This window comes from Motacilla alba, chromosome 1, assembly GCF_015832195.1.
Source record: "Motacilla alba alba isolate MOTALB_02 chromosome 1, Motacilla_alba_V1.0_pri, whole genome shotgun sequence".
Lineage (NCBI taxonomy): Eukaryota > Metazoa > Chordata > Aves > Passeriformes > Motacillidae > Motacilla > Motacilla alba.
Window position 1 is genome coordinate 16,858,213 of NC_052016.1, and position 15,347 is coordinate 16,873,559.

General features: G+C 35.8%; 1 protein-coding gene across 5 annotated transcripts in view; it reads left to right on the top strand.

Moving 5' to 3' along the window:
* ROBO1 (roundabout guidance receptor 1) overlaps positions 1 to 15,347 on the top strand; it is a 693,788-nt gene that overhangs the window by 196,506 nt on the left and 481,935 nt on the right. The gene's annotated exons all lie outside the window — the stretch shown is intronic.

Sequence of the window (15,347 nt, forward strand, 5' to 3'; positions counted from 1 at the left end):
GTTTGTGTGAAAGAACCTTGTCACCCCACTGATTATAACAGCCAATTTTATGGATATAAATGTATAGCTGTACTTTAAAATCTGCAGATTTAGGTAAGAGGATGTAAGGTAGAATTGCAGCTTGTGAAGGATTTAGGAGTGCTGCACTTATAAAGAGAAAAGAACATTTACTATTAGAAAAGGAAAGTAGATGAGTCATCATAATATTTGTGAGTGAGACTTCCTACTGCATACACAGCTGCTTGACTGAAATAACCAGATGATTATTTCCATTTAAAGGGCAACTCAGTTCTCGCTGACATTATTCCTTTTTCCTGTCCAACTATTTATAAACAAGAATGCCCTAATGGGCAGTATAATATTAGCATTATGCCTGTAAATGTTTGCTGAGGTTTTGTTTTGGTTTGGTTTTTTTTTTTTTCTTTTTTAGAAACACTTAGATTACTAAAAGAGAGAAGGAATATTGAAAATAGAATGAAGGTTTTCTGTTGAATTCAGCTAAATGTGATGTGGTTGCTTGGACAACATATGTGATGGAAGTCCCTAAAATAACCAGAACTTGGAGGGCTGGCTGTTGGTATCCTTGGAATAGGTGTTATTTTGACAGTCCTCTTATCTGGAAGCTCATCTGGAGCTTGAGCTATATATATATATTTTATTTTTTTTTCCTAAAGCATGAACATAATATCAATAGACCTGCTGCTTCTCTCAGTCCTCATATCAATAGCATTAAGGAAAGAGGTGATGGACTCAGTGAAAGTGAGAACTGCCTTGCCCACTCACAGGTACTTTACATCTAAAGCCCACACTGCCCAGACTAGCAGGGCATGAATGTGTGCATAAGAGATGCATAAAAATAGCAACCCACAGCTTATAAATATTTGAATGTGTGAACTTGTTATGACTAAAAGAGCTCTTTATTTTATTTGTTGTGAAAACTGAGGCACAACTGAAATATGCTGAACAAAATTTTTCCACAGTAGGTTTATTTCTCAGTAAAAAGGTCTCCTAAAATGAGTATCTGTATATCTGTTATGAAAAAAAACAAACTCAAGAATAAAACTACTGTACATTCAGTTTTGATTAATTGACTTGCAGGTGCTTGAAAATTTCTGATTCTGAGTATTCAGTCTGATTTTTTTTCCGGTGAAGAATTGAAATAGATGGTGATAATAGACATTAATGTCTCACAAAAGCATGAATAAAGTTAATCAGCTTGCAATGTCCTTTAGCTGTGATAAGTAAATTATGCACATATTCAGAAGTTTAGGACCACCACCTGTTTGAAAATTGTTTTGCAACTACAATAGACCATTTAATGTCACTTGTATTAGCTATTAGACCTTATTGATTCAAATTACTTGCTTTCTTCTCTTCAGGACAGGGTGCTCTCAAGCCAGCACATTAGCACACTGCTATATTTTGTTAAAGGAAAAATAGGCTGTAAATGAGTTGTAGCACCTTGATAATGTGTTACTTGATTGCTTAGAGAGATCAGTTGTTAAATGTACTAAAAGTTATGTATCTGAATCAGCTCTCCTTGTTTAGAGTAGCCCTTAGTGTTTCTTTTTTTAAATTTTAGCAGCAGTCTCACTAAGAACAAGAAGATTTTAGAGGAATGCCATTCCTTGTATACCATTCGGCTTTTAAATCCATGATGTCAAAATTTCTCTGGTAGTGGGGATGCAGATTATCATGCAGAGCTGGATACTCTGAGCAATAGAGAGCTAATTTCTGAGAGAAAAAATGTTGTGTAATCATAGCTGATAGAATACTTGTTGATTGCTATTAATGCGTTATGTTTGCCTGTCAGTTGACATCGCACTTGAAGATGTTCTCTTGCTGGTTCATTTTTGCACATCATAGTTAATTTCCTAATGAAAAAAAAATTCTGAAAATGCTTGTGATTGTGTGATGTATGTTTCTATTTAACTGGGCTGCACTCAAATTCCATAACTAAAACCAAAAAGTATGACATTACTTGAAAGGAGGCATGGCTGGTTTCTGCATCTTTCAACTGAAATTTTCACTAAAGCACTCTGATGCAGCAGTTTAGCAATGCATTAAAAGTAATTTATATTTACAATATAAAGAGATTTCAAAATATTTTTGCTCCAAGTGGTCTTTTAGAAGACAGAACAACCTTTCTATAGGTTCTCTGTGATGTTTCTACAAAAAAGATCATGATATATTAAGGGCATAAGAAGTTGTCCAGAAAAGCCGTTGTGGTCCAATTTTAGCAATTCTTCTCAAGGTCCAGCAAGGACCACAACAAAACAAAACTTTAATTCCTAAGGCTGGCATTTGCTTTATCTGAGCTTACACTTAATCAGATGAAGTTTTCTTCTTTACTTTTCCATAGGGGATTTTGGAACTGGGAAATCTGTAGCCTGGTTCTGCTCCATTGCAGCTCAAATGAATGAATGAAGTCAGAAGAATGGAGATAAATGTTATTTTCTGAAAAATAGAACTGCAAGAAAAATAGTATGGAAGGAACATAAGGGGACTTATTCCCACATGAATCTGTAGTTTCTGTAGGGTGGGGAAGGGGGAACAGCATATAACTTGGAGACAATATCAAACTATTTAAATATGTAAAAATAACACTGGTTAATTGCTTATGCAATGATGTCTTTTTCCGGCACGTTATTACTTTTATGTGTCCACTTCATGTTTAAGAAAACCAACAATTATTGTTTGCATGCCTGTACTTTATGATTTACATGCCTATGATCATTGGGAATTATACAAAGAAATCCCATGGTTTGATACCAAAATGGCAATGTATTAAGATTGCCTTACTATCTCTCAGAAAAACTGCATTATAGAGCAATATCCTGGTTATTATTAACTGCTATACACTGCATATAATGTTTATACTGAAGACTTTACAAGCATATTTACAATTTTATAACTTTACATATTTTTTGTTGTACTATGTGTACTTTTCTTTTTCAGAAAAACTTAATCAGAATTGCTAATCTGTGAATAAATTTCATTTTAAAGACAATAAAATCATAATGTTTTGGTCAGGTTTTGGATATAAAGGTCAGAATTTAAAGTTGTCCCAGAGTGAATAGCTGCAGCAGATATGTGTCTTTCATATTTCTGGTAGAAAAATGAACATCTGATGAATTAACAGAGTTATGACATTTTAAGATTTTACAAGGCATCAGAACTATTCTTTCTGTTGTTCAATTCATTTTGCATTTCATGTAAAATGTTTAGGGTAAGCATAACTGGTTTATTTACTGTAGTTGGCACTAGAAATATCAAACGCCATGGTCTTTGTTTAACCATTTTTATTATTTTATTAGGAATGCCACTAATATAGAAATAGTAAAAAAAAATAATTCTTACTGATTCTTTGTGTGTGGAAAAAAAAATATATACAGGTATGTGTACATACATATGTAGGTATGTGCGGGCACATAAAGAGCTACTTTACTCTGTTAAAACCTCCAACATTTTTCTGTTGTGGTGCTAAAATCCTGTCAGTAACATATCAATCATTTCTCAGTCAGTCCCAGTCCTGTATTTTCTATGTAGAGGGAATAGGCTGAAATTGTTAACTTTTTTTGCTAAATATATCATATTGATGTTCATTCACTAGTTCATAGGTTGTGAATTTCTTATGATATTTGGTACTCATAATTTTTACCTGTCCTCTATGGATAAAGAAACAGAGTCCTAATTTTGTTATGAAGAAAAATCTAGCCGTGTCTTTCCAAGTTTCCTCAGACTGATCACAATTCAGACAAGTTGAATTGTGCATTGGGGTTAAATCTAGCAAGTTATTCCATGGTTTATATTTAACTATCAAATAAATATACCTTTCAAGTTGTTTTGGTAAGAAGGAAAAGGAATCTGATATTTGGCTTTACCTGTATGGATACCTAAAGAAAAAAAAAAAAAAAGATTTAAAAGTAATCTTGCTGCCTCAAATAAAAATATGCTTGAAATGAAAAGGATCAAACAAGGGCTGAAAGAGATTAGGAGGTCTCAGGTGACACTGCCCAGGGACATCAGTGCCTGTGTGCCCATCTCTCCACGTGGCAGTGACCACTGGGATCCCCAGAAAAATAGCTGCTGGAAGTGCATCACCAACAGGAGATTAATTTCTCTGCCGAGATGAACGATCCTGATTTGATGAAAAAAAATTTCAGGTATATAGTTAAAAATTAGTGTTCTTTTAAAGAAACCAGAAGATTCCTTATCTTAAAGAAGGGAGTAAAACATCTGTCCTTCTTGAAGAGCTAGAGTGGTCTTTGATGTTCAGATTTGCTCTTTTATTGCAGTATTTAACCCTGACATGTGCCAAATAATTTAACTGCAAGTTTGCATATTAATATTATCATCTAGCACTAGAGGCTTCTTTGGAAGCTTTAAATAGAACAGCAAATCAAAACTATTTAGGCATCTTTGGTGGTCAAAATGTAACCAGAAAGGTTTAACACAGCCTTTCCTAACCTTGAGGCTGTTTTCCAAGTACTTCCACCTTCTCCCCTTTCAGGTAGTTGTATTTTTCACAAGAAATCTTACTTCACACAACAGAGGAAAGTGTTTTATCACAGACATTGTAATGTCAAGTAACTCAGTATATAAAAAGAACTATGAACAGAAAAGACTGTTGCCCTCAGATGCTGGAACCTTTTTTTCTCCTGAAGTAGATGTGGCTGATAAGAAACTTAGAGGGATGGTGAAAATAGACATTAAGAAAAGAAGGAGAGATATTTTTAACAGGAGAGAAAGAAGAGAGAATTGGAAGCAAACAGAAAGGGGACAATTAAATAGCTGAAGGCTGAAGGAAAGTAAAGAAAAGGGAAAAGAAAGATAAGAAGGAGAAAAGAAGAGAATCTGGAAGAGCATAAAACAATCTATTTCTGTAGTTAACTTTTAACTAATTTGCAGTTTCTCATGCAAACTACTTAGTCTGTGGTATTAACTTGAGTGTCCCACTTCCATCATGCTGTCTGTAGCATCTGGGAAATAATCTCTTATGTCAAGAAATAAATTTATTTAGAACTTTAATTTGTCTAAATTTTAAGGATAAAATGAGCTATTTTATTTTAAAATTGCTTTAGTAAGATTTTACAGTCGAAATCGAAGTGGCTGACACTGATTCATAAAAGCATAGAGATTTTGGAGTGATTAAAATTTGGAACATTTGGTGCCCCAGAACTTTTGACCTTTAATAAATTTGAATGGAATTGAATTGAATTTCAGTGTGCAGTGTAGCATATGATAGATAGTCAGTGAAGCTGCTCTGAGGTTATATTTCTGTAACACACTCCACAAATTCAAGAGGTCCCTTAAATGATTTTGAAGTACTTACTGTACTTACTTGAAGAGAAGAAAGCATAATTTCTTCTATTTAGTCTATTTTTGTGAAAAATTATTCTATTAAAGTTCAGAAACTTTATTTTTCTTCTCTTATTTCTGAATAACAGAAAAAAAAGTGTTCTTTTAATGACTTAGTTATGTTGAGAGATAATTGCTCATTTCCTTTTGTGGATCTTCCTGTACCATTTTTAGAAACCAGCCTGTGTATATTCTCCTTTAAATATATTCACTGACAGTTTATTTTAAATCACTCTGTAGTTAACTCATAAAACTTTATATGTATTTCTTAACAATTACAAGAGTAACTTTATCCTTTTTTATTCTTAACACTGTATTTTAGCTATGATCTAAGGACAATGGAAGAGTTAACACAATTCTCTACATGAGCTACTAAAATCCTCAGGACTGCATTCCCATTTTTATTCTTATCTTAGATAACCAGGCTCATCAATAATTCATCTCTCTCTGCCTCTTTGCTTGGAGATATATGGAATCATGAGGCACAAACATTCAAAGATGAGCATGAGGACCACCCAGTACCTAGATAAGCAGATTATGGTGCTCTAATTCTTAGCTTTCCTGCCAAAAGCACCATTATTAACTCCAAACATCTAAATCCATGATTAAGAAGACTCAAGAAATAGAAAAGAGCACTTCCTTCTCATTCCTCTTAGGGTAAACGTAAAGCCTTGTACATATATTCAGCTCCTCCATTTTCAGGCTCTTTCCCAACTCAAACAAGATTGAAACAGTCACTGCTCACCTCCAGGGCTCAGAGCTGTAACTGGGACACTTTTTGTGTCCCACTGCTGATGAAAGGCCAGGAGACAGCCTGCGATGGGAATCACAGGTGCCCTGCTTACGGGTAGGGGCAAAAAATTTGGGAATGACAGCACTTTATGTGTTTCCTTTTTCTCCTCAAGGGATGCTTCCCTTTTGATTGCCTTTCCTCTCTTCCTGTGAATCTGGAATCCCACTGCCAGCATACTTTCCGACATCAAGCAAAAGGAAAGGAGACTCTTCACTGCTCCATAGGAATAACAGCTGGGACTACAGCAATGCTGTATTGCCTGGGCATGTACCTGGGAGTATCTTTATCCCTTCACCTCATGCATTAGTTTCCCTTACTGCCTTTCACTTGTGCCCTCTTCTTTACCACATCATTTTCTGGTGCCCCAGCTGCCATTCTTTAAAGCTTTTTCAAGCTTTTCCAATCTATTGCATCTCTTCCAGTACCTTGTGTGTTGCCAACCCACATGGCAGAGAGCCCGGGGGCAGCCAGCATTCCCATGAAAACAAGCAACCTGCTGTGCTCAAGATTCTAGTCTATCCTTAGGATTCTGCTTCTTGCCTCTTGAAGGACTGGGGTCCTGACTGTAACAACAGAGTCACTGTATGAAATTCTCTAAAGAACCTGTTAAATTTCAGCAAGGTGGAAACTTCTGGCTGGAGGTGGAAGTATCAGAAAATCTGGTTGTCACTGAAATAATCCAGGTTATAACACAGCAAGGGTTTATGACTACTTGTATTGGCTGAGAGAGATGTTTTACCCAAAATAAAGATATTTTCTTATAATTTTGGATTTCTTATAGAAGTCTTGATTCCTGGATCATGAGTTGACCATAAGTGGGTCATGGGGGAGTTATTTTGTTTACACCAATTCTGTAGATGATGATGCCTGTCTCAAACCTTCAAGAGTGAGCCAGACATCAGAATACATTGACACCTTCTTGAGACAAAGTCTTTTCTTTTCCTTATTTTATTTATAGATGTGTATTCTTCCAGAAAACTAGTATAGATTTAGTTGTAATTATTTTTATTTTTATGGGTAATAAATATTTTTCTGATGTGCCATTTGTATATCCTTAAAATGAACAGTTCATTCATCACTGTCCTACTTCAGGTCTGCCCTCCAGTGAAATCATTGCTTTATAGTAACATGATGCTGGACTACTGCTGTTATAAATGTGTCCCTGCTGAAACAGATGAAAGAAAACAAATCCTTTTAGCAATATAAGAATACTCATACAAATATTTATTTTTTTGTGAGTGATTAATGAAGATACCACAGTCAAATCTAGATGACCTGCATGTGTTTTTTTAAGAAACAGAACTCAGTGTCAACCAGGAGTTGCACATAGGAAAAACAGTGAAACAAAAAAATAAACATGAAGCTTGCTCCATATAGAGCCTCTCCAGGATAACATCTACTTCATGTTTCCTCAGCAGTCTTTGGATACTTGTGTTAGACTACAAAATCATCAAAACAGACTCTTCCAAAAGTGAAAGTTGTTGATAATGCTGCATTTCTTTCTTTCACTATTCCAAAACTACAGGAGAGCAAGCTCAAGGCAACCAACTGTTGTCACAAATGCTGAAGAAGTTTATTTTCTAGTTTATTTTAAATAAAATAATTAAATCAAGTTTATTTTCTAAATATTTGTTCAGTGATGTGACATGCTTGGTTTTTTGCAAACACCCATTTAAACTGGATTTCTTCACAAACAATTAAGGAATGTCTGTTCTTTGTATGACCACTCATATTTGCATTCTTGCAAGTAATAAATGACAAGTATTTCAACTGTTCTCACTATCTTTAAAAGTTTGCAATCCAAATAGGCACCAAAAACCTGGAGTATGTTAGCTCAGGGACTAGATGCATGCTACTTAAAGAAACTTGATACAGATATGAATGAATATGGATTTCACAACACATACGCAGTCTTCAGAAATGTATTGTCTGTATTTATAAGCAGTATATTTATAAAAATCATGTTTGGTTCTTAAATAATAAAGAGTGCTTTAGATCATTTATTTGTCATCAGTATTTTTACTTGGTACTGTGATACAATATCATATGTCATTTCTGTGATGCAAACTGACTAAGGCGAAATGCTTTTTATCCTTTGTAACATGGTTTTTGTCCTGCAGAATCTTTGGTGAGTCAGTCTCTTTTTACTCAAGATTGAGTATGATATAAAATAAAAACAAAACTGCAGACTTGGGTGGAGACAGGCAGTGAGAAATCACAACATACTGAAAGTCCGTATTTGAGTAATAAGTGTGAAAAAGAAATGAATCACAAAAATTAAATCCTGCGTATGCTGTCTAGTAAATCCTAGTGTGAAACATTTGCCTGTGAAGACTTGAGCTGAAGACTGTACTGTTACAATTACATTTATTTTCTATTCTTTTACATGTGTAGAGAATCAATCAGTTTGCTACTCTCAATTATATTGGCTTTCATCAAGATTTTGATACGTTGCAGCCTGCCCAATGGGCTGATTTGTCAAACTGGGAAATTACCCCTGTGGAATGTTTCCTGTGGTACATTGCAGTCCAGAAAATGGACTTGCTTTTCTTCCCTCCATTTTTATTAGCATTTTCCCCTGAACAGGCTTTGCTGAAAGGAGCTACCTTGTGGAGGTCTCACTCTCTTTCTTCCCTTCATCCCTACTCTCCCAGAACAAATCCTGACTCTCCGACAGTGCGTAGAGAAGTCCCTTCATGTTTTGGGGCTACTTGGCTGGTGCAGGTGAGGAGACACGTGGGGACTCTTTAGGGTCAGTGAGAAGGAAACGTCTCCCATCTGCTGACCCTTCTTTTTCTGTGTGAATTAGAGCTGAGGAGGCTTGAGAATTTATTCAAATCTTTAGTTATGGAACCTCTGCATTCTCAGAGAGATTTCAGCAACAGAAACACAACACACTACAGAAAAAGCAGGGTGTTTAATGAGAAACAGATGGGGCCTGTGTATTGTTAGTGGAGAAAGACTACTGTTTTGTGTAAAGAGAAACCAACACGTAACATTAGGAATTAAAACAGAGTAGGTTACAGGACATTGTAACAAGATGTTAATTTTATGCTTGCTGTTTAAGATATTACTTAAAATGAGTATTTAACTTATTCTATCTAATACACAGTCTCTGTGTAGGTCTTCCTTAAAAAACAAGCCCCCAAAAAACAAAGAATCTAATAAATATACATCCCAATCCTTTTTGCTCTTTCTAGTTCTTTCAGTAAAATTTTACAAATATAATATGTTCTTTCTTAGCACCAGTTGTGCCTTTCCCACAGTATCCAAAGACAATATTTTTCTCACAATCAATTTCTGGTTGTTTTAACATATGTTGGCGTGATTTGTTAATGTTCAGGTACTAATAAAGATTTTTTTTTTGTTTGTTTTCCAAGTGTGTGTGTGTGTGTGTGTTCAGCAACATAAGGATTTAACTACTTCTTTCATTGAAAATAAACTCTTACTGACTTAGCTTTTCTTTTTTCTTGAGATCACTGGGAATATAACAGTTTTACATGCCACCTTCTGATGGCTTTATATCCAATATTTGATTAAAAATCACGTGGCCCTGAATAGCAGTGTTTGTTTTTTTTAGCAGAGCCTGCTTAGTTTCATATAACACTACGACATTAATGTCTTCTTTTTAATGACTGTAAACATTTTAGTTTGCATTTTATATGCAGCACCTTTAAGCTTTAATTGGACATCCGATAGTCTGTGTACATAAGCACCTCCCAGATAATGTAGAAATTGTGGACTGAGAAGCAATGATGCTATTGTGCTGGGGGATGGAGACTTGAGCCTGTTTTGTCAGATTGTCTCCCTGGGGTGTCTGCTGTATTTCAGGAAACCTTTTCATATGAACTGTTAGAGAAATATGAAAATGATGTGGCAGGTGCCAAAGAAAATCTTTGACATGCATTTTATCCCACGCAGATTAGAAAGTTCCCACTTCTTCTTTTTTAATCTTAAATATTAAAATCTCGAACTGTGAGTCAGGTAAGGTTAGATCTGTGAATTTGGTGTATATTCAATATATCATCATATTGTGTAAAGTATTGTCCATTATTCTGTTGTTGTAGATGTCTTGGTCTCTACCATATTTACTTTGGAGAGATTTATCCTGTATCTAGAGAACAGAAAATGCAATTGATTTGTTTCCTGACACATTCTTTGAGAAGTTCTCCCTCTTTCCCTCTGCAGCTGCAGCACCTTCTGCTCTGTGAAAATGTGTTCCATCAGAATGAGCCAATTTTCCTTTTCTAACCAAGTGTCACTTAACTACAGGAATCATCAGTGGTCACCTAATAGTACTTCCTCAAAAGGCAATTTGAAGAGTTAGTTTGTCCTGGAACTCAGCCTCCTTTTGTGATAGTATTTTATCAAAAGCATTTTGTTTCTGAAGTAGCTCCAACCCAAGAAATATAGCATAGCAACCTCACAGGAAATGTAATGTCTAAAGACATTAATTGATCCATTTTCTTCATGTCCCTGCCAGGTGCTATAAATAGTTCTGTTTTTGTTGTTTTTACTACACGGATTAATTCAATGATAGACAAAATGTGCGAGAATTTACAAAAGCCACACAGAAAATTAGTAGCCTTACAGATTCTTGTAATGAGATTCTTGTTCATGAGAACATGGTGTTGCTAAAAGAAAAAAAAAAGATAAATTGATATGTCAGTATAGAGTGCAAAGTCTATATATGGGTATCCCTTGTACGTGTTCTTGGCTCTCCATGTATTTTATGATGATTACTGACAGTGTTGCCATATGTTATGAGCAGCTAGGGAAATAGGGGCAATCCATAAATATCTGGGCATATGTGGGCTTTTGACTACATTGCAGCGGAGGTAGAAAGCAAATGTAACTGGATTAGCACAAGCATTTCTTTATTGGTAAAACTTCTCCAGCACAGTTTCTGGTGATAGTTCTACATGATTGTGTTTATATATACAGCAGCATGTTGTCTCCTACTGTGCAAGAATGCTTTCCAGTACCTAGTTCTCACAATGCTAGCAGCTCATGAGGAACAAATAAGCAAGAAATTAAAAATTTAAGTTACGGTTTTAGGACTTAAGCAGCTTTGCAAAACCTATAGCAGCTTTTTCAGTTGGAGGAAAATATGTTTTCTCTGGGTTACAGAACAATCAAATGATTTAACATTTTGTTTTGGAGTCCAAGAGACCAGATGTATAAGTCAATTAAGGTAGTAACTAAATAAGGGTGGTGTTTCTGTAATGGCTGGATTTAGCCTCTCTCCAAAGCCTCTCAGCAGAGAGTTTCTGCTGCAGGAGCCAGTAAGGGGAGCCTAGGGAAATTAAGCTCATTAGAGCAAAGTTTGCCTTTGGACCAACCAACGCGCAACAACATTTATTTACATCATATCTCTGCCATGGGCTTAGGGTCCTCAATGAAACAGAAAATGTCCTAAGAGCCGAGAACGTATCTAGGAATACATAAATCCAAAGCAGCTAGGAAAAGGTTTCTCAGACACAGGGAAATATGCAATAAAGTATGTTTCTTAGGGACCAACTGAATGCTTACAGTCAGATCAATCTCATTGACATGTGACCTAGAAGAATGCAGTTACACAATAGTGTACTGAAACCACGTCAGAAAATCGGAGTCTCTCTGCTCTAGTAAAAAGTCCTGGTTTGCATTTAAGTGATATTATTCACTAAGCAAGAATAAGGTATTACCGAACAATAAATCAAGCTTAAGATTACACACAGCAGTCTCCGTCACTTATATAGAGAAGTAAATATTTTAAAAAGTAGATTCTGATGATAAGTAGTCTGCCAATTAGGACCTGCTCAATGGTTGAGTAACAAATTACCAACAGGAATGAATTCTTTTGTGACAGAGCCGGAAAACAAATTTATAGTACTTGTAAAGCATGCACAGCAGCATATATGTCTCTCACATACACCAGAAGCATTTACTCAGTCCTTGGATAATTGTTACTTTCTCCAGAGAAAAAGTGTAAGCTATAAACTCAGTATGACAAAATGAGGCTCTGGAATAAAAAGCAGCAGAAAGCAGCTTCTCATTAGCTGGTTAGAGGAGATCTGAATATGTAGCTTTCCAAACATGCTACAGTAACAGTTAGGATTAAACCTCTCTATTTTAGCAAGAGTTAGACAAATATCAATAAAGAAATAATACATCTGCATGAAATTTTGAAACGTGATATCAGAGGTGATATGTGCATCTGTTTTTCTCAGCAGCTTTCTTAGCAGCTTGACTTTTTAAAATTGTTTTCAACTGAGATGCAGCAGAGAAGTGTTAGAGCTGCTCTAAGCAATAGCTTGTTAAAACACCTTTGGTTCTGTTTAGCAAAAAACACCTCCTTAAACTCTCCAGTTTAGCCAGTCTGAGCCCAGCTTTGCCTGATGTGACCCTTAATTCTACCATTTACTTCAAGTGAAATGTTATAGGTAGCCACTTGAGAGTTTTGATCTTGAAGACAAGTAGAGCCCAAAAGCCCAAATCTCTTGTATGTATGCACACAGCACCAGCCTGGAAGTGTGTTCCTGATTATTTATACAGCTCTTGGAAAATATGTTGTATTCTTACAGGTATGGTATTTTAAATTCAAATGTCAGTGCCTTGCAGCAGAGTTACACCTATTTCAGAAGGTTAGCATTTGGAGAAAAACTATAAATTACTAAAGAACACACCAGAGCTGCCAAGTAGATTGAATGTGATTTCACATTCATACAACTCCTTTTCTGCTCTGTGAATATTCATAAAGACGTGTTCAAGCTCTTTGCTTGTGTGTTACTACCATACTTCAGCACCGCAGTTACAGACTCAGGCTGCAGTCCTGAAGAGAGGGAGTATTCATAAAATAAGTTTTAATTAGATTTCTTTTTAAATGTACTCTTTTCTTAATCCCTTTTGTCAGTGCCAATTCCTGAAAGAATTTCATCCTACACTATTCCTGTGCTTTTTAAAAGCTTCTTCCAATTCTTTGCACTTCTTCAATTCTTTCTTACCTTGTGCTCCAGCATCTGAAAGAAGCCTACAGTAACTTAAGTGTTTTTACCCATTCAGAAAAATGCAAATACCTAACACAAACTATTCACTTGTGCAGTCATATTATCCCTGCACCCTCACACAGCACATTCTTAGGATAATTGCCAAGTTCAGAAAAAGAATCACATTTTCATAGAATAATAGAAATATTTAGGTTGGAAAGGACCCTGAAGATCGAGTCTAACTGTATTTTTTGTATTTAGTGCACAATTTCCATATTTTCATATAGTAACAGAACCAGTAGCTTCCAGAGCTAGGTTGCCACAATTACTTGCTGAAATATATGGCTATGGGAGATTTTATCTTCCAGACTAAACCTTTTGCAGTTATTCAGAGGAAACACACTTGCGTGCTTACTAGCACAGAAAAATAGTTCTTTCATTCAAAAGGAATAAGGCCAGTTTTGCTTAATTAACTCATTTTCATCTGGGATGGCATCATGGAAAAAAAAAATCAAAATCTCGGTGCTGAAAGTTCTAAAAAAGATATTAGTTTTTTGGGGGGAAAGGCAGTAAAAGGGAACAGTTTTTCAATTTTGCCAGGCTGCAACTTTGGTTGTTATCAGTAGCATTCATACACTTCTGACAACTAACAATTTAATTTGAGAGTTAGAAAATGCAGAGATGAGATTGAAAGGAAAATTATGAACTACTTAAAGAATATATATTAACAACTCTTAAGATTGTTGGGATAGCATGCCATAGAATGTAAGGCACTTTTATTTCAATGTGATACCTTGATTACTGTGAGAAAGGTTTTTTAAAAATTTTTGTCTCCAGCCTCAGTAGTGTAAATTTATAGTAAAATGCATATACAAAAGTCAAAAAAGTTTTTAATTCTCAAACAGCAAGTAAGAAAATGTTTCATCTAGGACTTTAGCCATTCCAGCTACACAACTGGCAACTGCAATTGTTATTCTGATGAGCTGAAATCAACTTACAGGTAGAAAAATTTTTTTCTTAAGTTGCCAAAAGTGCATCCATAGGTTATAAGAAGGATGATAAAAATGTAGAAAAACTCAACTCCTGCATTAATTCTTTATGATGTTGCCATTCATATGTAGTATAAAGTTACAATGTAAATCTGTCTTTTTACAGAATACTTATACAGACAGTTGTATTTTAACATCTGAGAGAAATACCCTTCCAGGTTCCTGCTGCAGGAAACAGCTCACTGTGTTCTCATCTTGTGGAAATGCCAGTAGTATATTTAATAGGATGAGTATCAGAAGGTATTGATCTTAAACCAGAACTTACCCTTTTTAAATGTGTTGTATATGCAACAGAATTCATATGATCATCTGTCGGAACCCAGGACACTCCTCTGGGTGCCCTGGCTGGCCCGAGCCGCTGGCAGGGGGCTCTGAGACCCTGGCATGCAGCCAAAGACATGTGGTGTTTTGATCTTAGCCCATGGAGCAAATTACCAACTCTGCATGAAGAATTACAAGCCACACAAGTTTAGATAGCATAGTAGAGATAGTCACGAAGTGAACGGAAGAGTTTTTGAGCGCTGTACAGGAGGGTTTTTTTTTTTGGATTTTTTACATGGGGTTCTGAGGCTCCAAGATAGAGGAATCAGGGCATGCCTTGTCTTTCTTCTTTCTTCTTCCTGGCCACCATGACTTGGGTGATGTTGGCACTTTTAGATTGGTTTAGAATAGAAGCTGACTGTCTAACATAGGTGATAGGTATTGGAACGGAATTGTAAATACAGTACACGTAGTTTTTAGTATAAAAGCACCAGCCTCAGGGGTGGAGACTGTGACTTTGTCTGACCTGCTGAACCGGCCGCAGCAGTTCAGGAAGAAAATCTTTTAGATAACTTACAATAAACTACCTTGAGACTGGATGACTGAGGACTACTGAGTCTTTCTTTGAAGGCACAGGTTGGAGGACAGACTTTTCCACCTTTCAGAGTCACCCTGATCTGGGGAGACTCCAACAATCATCAAACCAAAAAAGAGAATGATGGGGAAAGGAATGGTTCATGAATTTTCAGACTTTTGCATAGTCAGCTATCTATAGGGGTTATTGGTTCTAAATGAGTGGAGGGTTTGTGCACACTTTATGAATGAGAATGAAAGATTGCTGTTAAATTGGTCAAGTGTTTTGCTTCACAGCTATGAATTATCTCCAGTCCACCTATGGAGAGAAATAAGTATAAG